Source organism: Pithys albifrons, chromosome 2 (assembly GCF_047495875.1).
Source record: "Pithys albifrons albifrons isolate INPA30051 chromosome 2, PitAlb_v1, whole genome shotgun sequence".
Taxonomy (NCBI): Eukaryota; Metazoa; Chordata; class Aves; order Passeriformes; family Thamnophilidae; genus Pithys; species Pithys albifrons.
Window position 1 is genome coordinate 44,140,983 of NC_092459.1, and position 6,000 is coordinate 44,146,982.

Sequence of the window (6,000 nt, forward strand, 5' to 3'; positions counted from 1 at the left end):
GAACTAGAGACTATTCTGAAAAAAATATTTACCTTGTAAACTGATATGATTGGAGTCAAAATTGTGAATAAGATTCAGAAAATGTTGTTTTGCATGATGGGCACTCTCAGAAACAAATGAAGAATTTCCATTTACTATCTGTATTTTGGCCTTTCACATTTTTTGAGTGCAATTTCCATTTCAAATCAGGACAGATGTTTTTTTTTTTCCCCACTTTAAGTAGATCACATGTTATTCTTCCTCCAGGTGAACTTTTGTGTTACTCGCCCAATTCCTCATTACACTGCAGCCAGTTCATATGGCCATATAAATTTATTGTCAGTATAACAAATGTGTTTCATTTTGAGTTTCCTGAACTTACTCATCCATAGCTTTCTGCTTGCTTGTATCCAAGTGACTCTCTAATGGGAATGAATGAAAAGTTGGATTGTTTCAGCCCAATATCTGGATTCCAGGAGAAAATTATTTATCATTTCAAGTCAAAGATGATATACAAATGGGTTATTTTGTGTCTCCTTTATTGTTGATTTATTGTAAAAAGATTTCCCTGCTCGAAGTAGTGAGTTTGTTGTATTTTGGTCTGGAAATGGTGATTGAGGGGGAAAAATTGTAAGAAACTACTCTATCAAAACAATTAAAGTCAAATAATTTTCCTTGAGAAAAAAGGAACGCCAAATATAAACGGACTGGTACAATTTGACGGCCTCTTCCTTTCCCTCTTGTGTGTGTGGAGTCTTCTTTGAGCTCTCAGGAGGGAAACAGGTAGGGGAGCACTTCTGGAAGAATGGAGCTTTCCCTTTGTTCTGTCCCTGTTCAGATGCACTGGCCTCTGAGTTCCCATTATCAAATGCATGTGTGTACTTGAACGTGTGCAGGGAGAGGGACCTCTTGTAATTCTACAGCCAAACTGAATCCACCAATGGAAAGGAGTGAAGCAGCTCAGGCACCACTACACTGGGTCAAAGAGGCCTCTGAGCCTGCTCAGAAGACTCAGATGAAGCTGTGGCAATGGCTTTCCCATCCATAAGTGTTCTAGTTCCACATCTGGAGCTGTGCCAGTGCAGAAGAATCATTTCCACATTCCCCTTCTGTTCAGGTAGTGTATTTATGTACCTGCACACAACCAAAAGGGATTACTGTGAATGATGCTCAGCAAATGTCTGGGAAGAGCTGTCACATAAAGGCTTTCTCATTTTTAGTGTCCTCAAATAGTTTTCATTAAAATGAAGAAATGGATGGATGTCAGCAACTGAAGGACTCACTTCCAGCAGTGAAATACAAGAAGGCATCAACTGAGAAGGTGCTGAAAGTTTTTGATATTTTTCATACTGCTCAAAGCTGAGAAGGATACCTACACATGTCACACTTTTCAAAGTAGAGATAACTCTTACTCACAATACTACCTTTTTGATAAAATATGATCAGCCAAAAGGAGAGAAAAAATCAAGAATACCCATTTGATAATTCTGACAGAAAAATCTGTCAGATATGAGAGACAGATTAAAATTAAAGGGTGAAAATGAACAATAAGGTACTGTCCTAGTTCAGCAGGTAGGACCAGTTTATCACAGTGTGGGGGAGACCAAAGCTGTGTATTCTACCCCCTCTATTCATTTCCCTAGAACAATGGTCCATTTGCAGCTGTCCAGGGCACACCTGATCCCTCAGGTTGTGAGCGGGGTGTGAAAGACACTTGTGAGGTAAGAGCTGTGATAACTCCCCTCCAGGGAGTTGTTAGCACCTTCACACACAGCCTGAGGGGGCGTCTGCTAATGGGCCATCAATGATTCCAAAATACCCCATGACTCACAGAGTCAGATCACCCATTGTGTGACTCCATCCCCCAGGGGAGGGACTGGGTGCCCCCACCTGGACCTGAGGGCAAAAAATTTGGGGGGTTTGAAGACCTTGGGGAACCACTCATCAGATCCAGAGTAGAACCAGAATCTTGACAGGGGGAGACCAACATTTTCAACCAGCCTGTGACCACCACTCTCAACCAGACTGGGACCATCATCTGCACTAACAGGTTTCTCGCTTTCTTTTACTTTGGACTTGGGGGAGCCATGTGGGGTTTGTACCCCAGGGTGCTGGGTCATACTTCTGGGGTTTGTGGGTTAAAACCAATTTCTCTTTGTGCCATTGCATTTATGGTAATGTTGTTATTAAATTGTAACTCTCATTTATAATCTCTCTTGTGTCGAGTTCATCTCTCCTGCCCGTTTATCTTTAAACCAGCACAGGTACAAATAGGCAGGTATCTGCCTCAAACCAGACACATCAAATGGTAGCTTCTTCAAGTGTAAGGTCTTTGCATCAGGGGCACCTTGCTTCATGCTTATGGAACAGGTAGCAGGGTTATAATCCATGTGCAGTACTCCTAGTGCCACCTCAACTAGTAACAGAACTGGTTAAGTACCATGGCTACAGTCTAACACTGGCAAGTCTGGAAAGTGAAAGAAATATGCCAGGTTTGGCAAAAGCTAATCCAGTTCCTGTAGAACACCAATTCCAGCCCCCTGAGACATGCTGCTGTTCACCTGATCAAAGGACCTTGCACTCCATAGGAAATAGCAGGTGAGTAATTCCACACCCAGCTGAAGAGGTGGGACTCCATCAGCAACAGTGAAATTTGTCCTCCTCCAACAGATGCAAAGTGAGATTCCTGAGTGGGAAGCAGCTCAAAGACTGTGATATCACCATTGCTTAAGCTCAAACGTCAAAGTCAAGCTGCTTCAACATTATGAAATGGAAAAAGGAGCAGCTTTCAGTTTAGAAGGTGCAAAAACCAACTGTGCACCAAATGAAGTATTTTATATCTTTGATTCAGGTGTCGGTGCCTGAATTCTTGCTGTCATCCAGGATATCACTCACACAAATAAAAAAAAATTCCAACACACAAACAAACAAAACCCCAGCAACAACAAACATTAAAAAACCCAAACAACAACAAAAAAAGGGAAAACAACCACAAAAACCCAAAACCAAAAACCACACAAAAAACCCCATCCAACCAATCAACCAGCCAAACACACACACACACACACACACACACCCTGCAAAACCAAAAAACAAACCAAAACAAAAGACAAAGAAGACTCAAGGAAGTACTATAGACAGAAACTTAATCTGTCCATTAGCGACATGCAGTATCTAATAGGTAACTTGCCCTTCCCTCGTACTCCCATGGACCAATGCAAACTTCTGCTTATTTGTAAGATATAATATCACACCATTAGAATACCTGTCATTAGCAGAAGCCACCCATGACAAATAGCTCAGGCATTTGACATCCTGTGCTGGTTTGCAGGTGAACCAGCAGGGGAAATGAACTCACCACGAGAGAGATTATAAGTCAGACCTAAAATTTAATAATAATATTACAATAACAACACTGACACACAAGGGAAATTGCTTTCAACTCACAATACCCCAGCAGTATAACCCAGTGTCCTGGGGCACAAACCCAAGGGGGTTTGTTTGCCCTTGTGCTGAGACCCCTGTGGTTCCCCCAAGTCCAGACTCACAATACCCCAGCAGTATAACCCAGTGTCCTGGGGCACAAACCCAAGGGGGTTTGTTTGCCCTTGTGCTGAGACCCCTGTGGTTCCCCCAAGTCCAGAGCAAAAGGAAAAGGAAAACCTGTTGGTGCAGGCGAGGGCTGTGATCTGGGCGAGAGCGGTGATCTCCTCCTGTCGAGGTCCTGCTGCTGCTCTGGATCCGACAAGAAGGTCCCGAGGTCTTCTTACCCACCCCTTATGTACCCTCAAGGAGCTCTCAGTCCCTCCCCCTGGGTGGGGACTCACACAATGGGTGATTAACTCTGGGAGCCAGGGGTGTTGAGCTGTTGATGGCCCCTTAGCAGCTCCGCCCCCCTCAGGCTGGGTGTGAAGTGATAATGGCTCCCTGGGCAGCTGCTGCTAATGGCCCATTGACCTTGGGGAATGAATAGAGGGGGTAGAATACACAGCTTTGATCACCACCACACAGGGTTAGCTGGTCCCTCCTGCTGAACTAGGACACATCCCCAGAGCAGTAGGTGTTGATTTTTGCTCTAGCTCCAGCAAATTAGTGATTAATTGGAAGTTATTCAGTGTTCCAGTGCCAAGGTGGGTAAAAAACACCAAATAAGGTCTTGTGTACATCTTTTCTCTCTGTTATTAAAAGAAAAAGTTGCACCTCCACTATAGCTGACACAGTTAATTCTGGTGACTTCCTTTCTGGCTCTCTTTCGTAGTCACAGGTTAGTGGCATTCGCTGTAATATCAGTGTGTGTTTGTCCATTCTAGGGTGTCAGGGAGTGCTACCAAAGCAGAGCTGTACCAGAAGGAAATTCAGGTGCCTATCCAAGTAGTGCTGCCTGCAGGCTCTGGCAGTTGTGTGTACCAGGCACTGAGCAAAAAGGAGACACAGAAATGCACCATGCCAAGCACAAGTCTCTGTGACCCCAGGGTCAGTTATTCAGGATCTGACCAAAGAAATCCTCTAGATGTCTCATTCTCTCCTGGGCAGAAAGAGGCTGCTCCTTCTGCAACAATGCTTGTGACATTGTGAGATGTAGATAAAGCTCTTTCAAAACTGCACACAAAAGAAAAAAATCAGACAGTTGAAATTTACAGGGAGAAGTCAGGCTTTAAGAGAATTATTCTTCCTTCTGACATGAGCTCACAGCTCCTGTCTGGTAAGCAGCCTTTGCCTCAGCTCCTCTTGCACACATCTAGACACGTCTGAGGACTCATTTGTCTTCCAGGGATGTCTTAAGTTGTAATGAATGTTTTACTATATAGTACCAGAAGTCTTTTGGATGAAAGGAGCAATGTAAACTCAAAGAATTTGCTAATGAAACCCGTTAATAATAAATGTAATTACAGGCCTTTTGTAATGATTCGACAACTTCAGAGTATTTCAACAACTGCATTATCCATTTACGATTTTAAAACAGAGGAAGATAACAGAATTTTTACAGAAATTTATAAAAGGGATGAGTTCTACACAATTATTAAAAAAGTAAGAATTTCTTCAGGGAAAATTATCCTGAGAATAGGGGAAAAAGGAAGAGGGGAAAATCTTTATAATATGCTATGAATTTATAGGTTATAAAATTATGCACAATTTAAGATTTGGAGGAGGGAGCATTATGGCTAACTTGAATAGTGCCAAGACCAAACACAGATTAAGGTATTGACTATCACAAGGAAAAAAGATTATTAATATTCAAAACAAAACAGGAGAAAAGAAAATGGATGAAAAAGCAAAAAGAAATAATTTCTAAAGGAAATTAAGAAAAAAGTAAGACAGGTCACCTAAACAAAAAACCCCATTTAATCAGAGAAATTTATATCCCATTTTGTATTCCTCTGTAAGTCATTGCATTTTTGCTTACTTAAATATGTCAGAAGTTCAACAATATAAACATATGCAGGGTGTGACTACTCCTTAGAAATCTTTCAGGTGCAGTTTCCTTAAATTTTCCAAGTTATTTCTTCCTTTGAGATGAAGAGATTTTCATTTTTCTAACCACTGCACACATCATGAGTCACGTCTTCTCAAATGAGCATCCAGCAGCCTCTGATACAATTAACTGGTCCATTTCTTCTCTCCATCATCTTTCCTAGCACCACAACCTTTAATATTGCTTGAATAATTAGAGCTCTTTAGAAAATCAGAACCTCCCAACACAGTTTGCTCACAATAAACCTCTGTGATTTATGGGGTTTATGGTATATTCCCTGTCTTTCTTCTAAGGACACTTCATAAATTTTTAGTAGATTTTTCATCTCTGTTGACACATCCTGAAAGTGGTAGCAAAATGGAAGCAGAAATAGGACAATGGGAGGAGCCACAAAAACTTTATTCAACCCCTACACATGGCAAATAATAAAATAATTACTTCAAACAGAATTCAGTGCCGCAGCCTTTGACTTCAACAAAAACCTGAGTCGAAATTACAAAACCAGGCCTCAGTGATACTAAACCTTCAGTAGACAAAGTTACTTATCG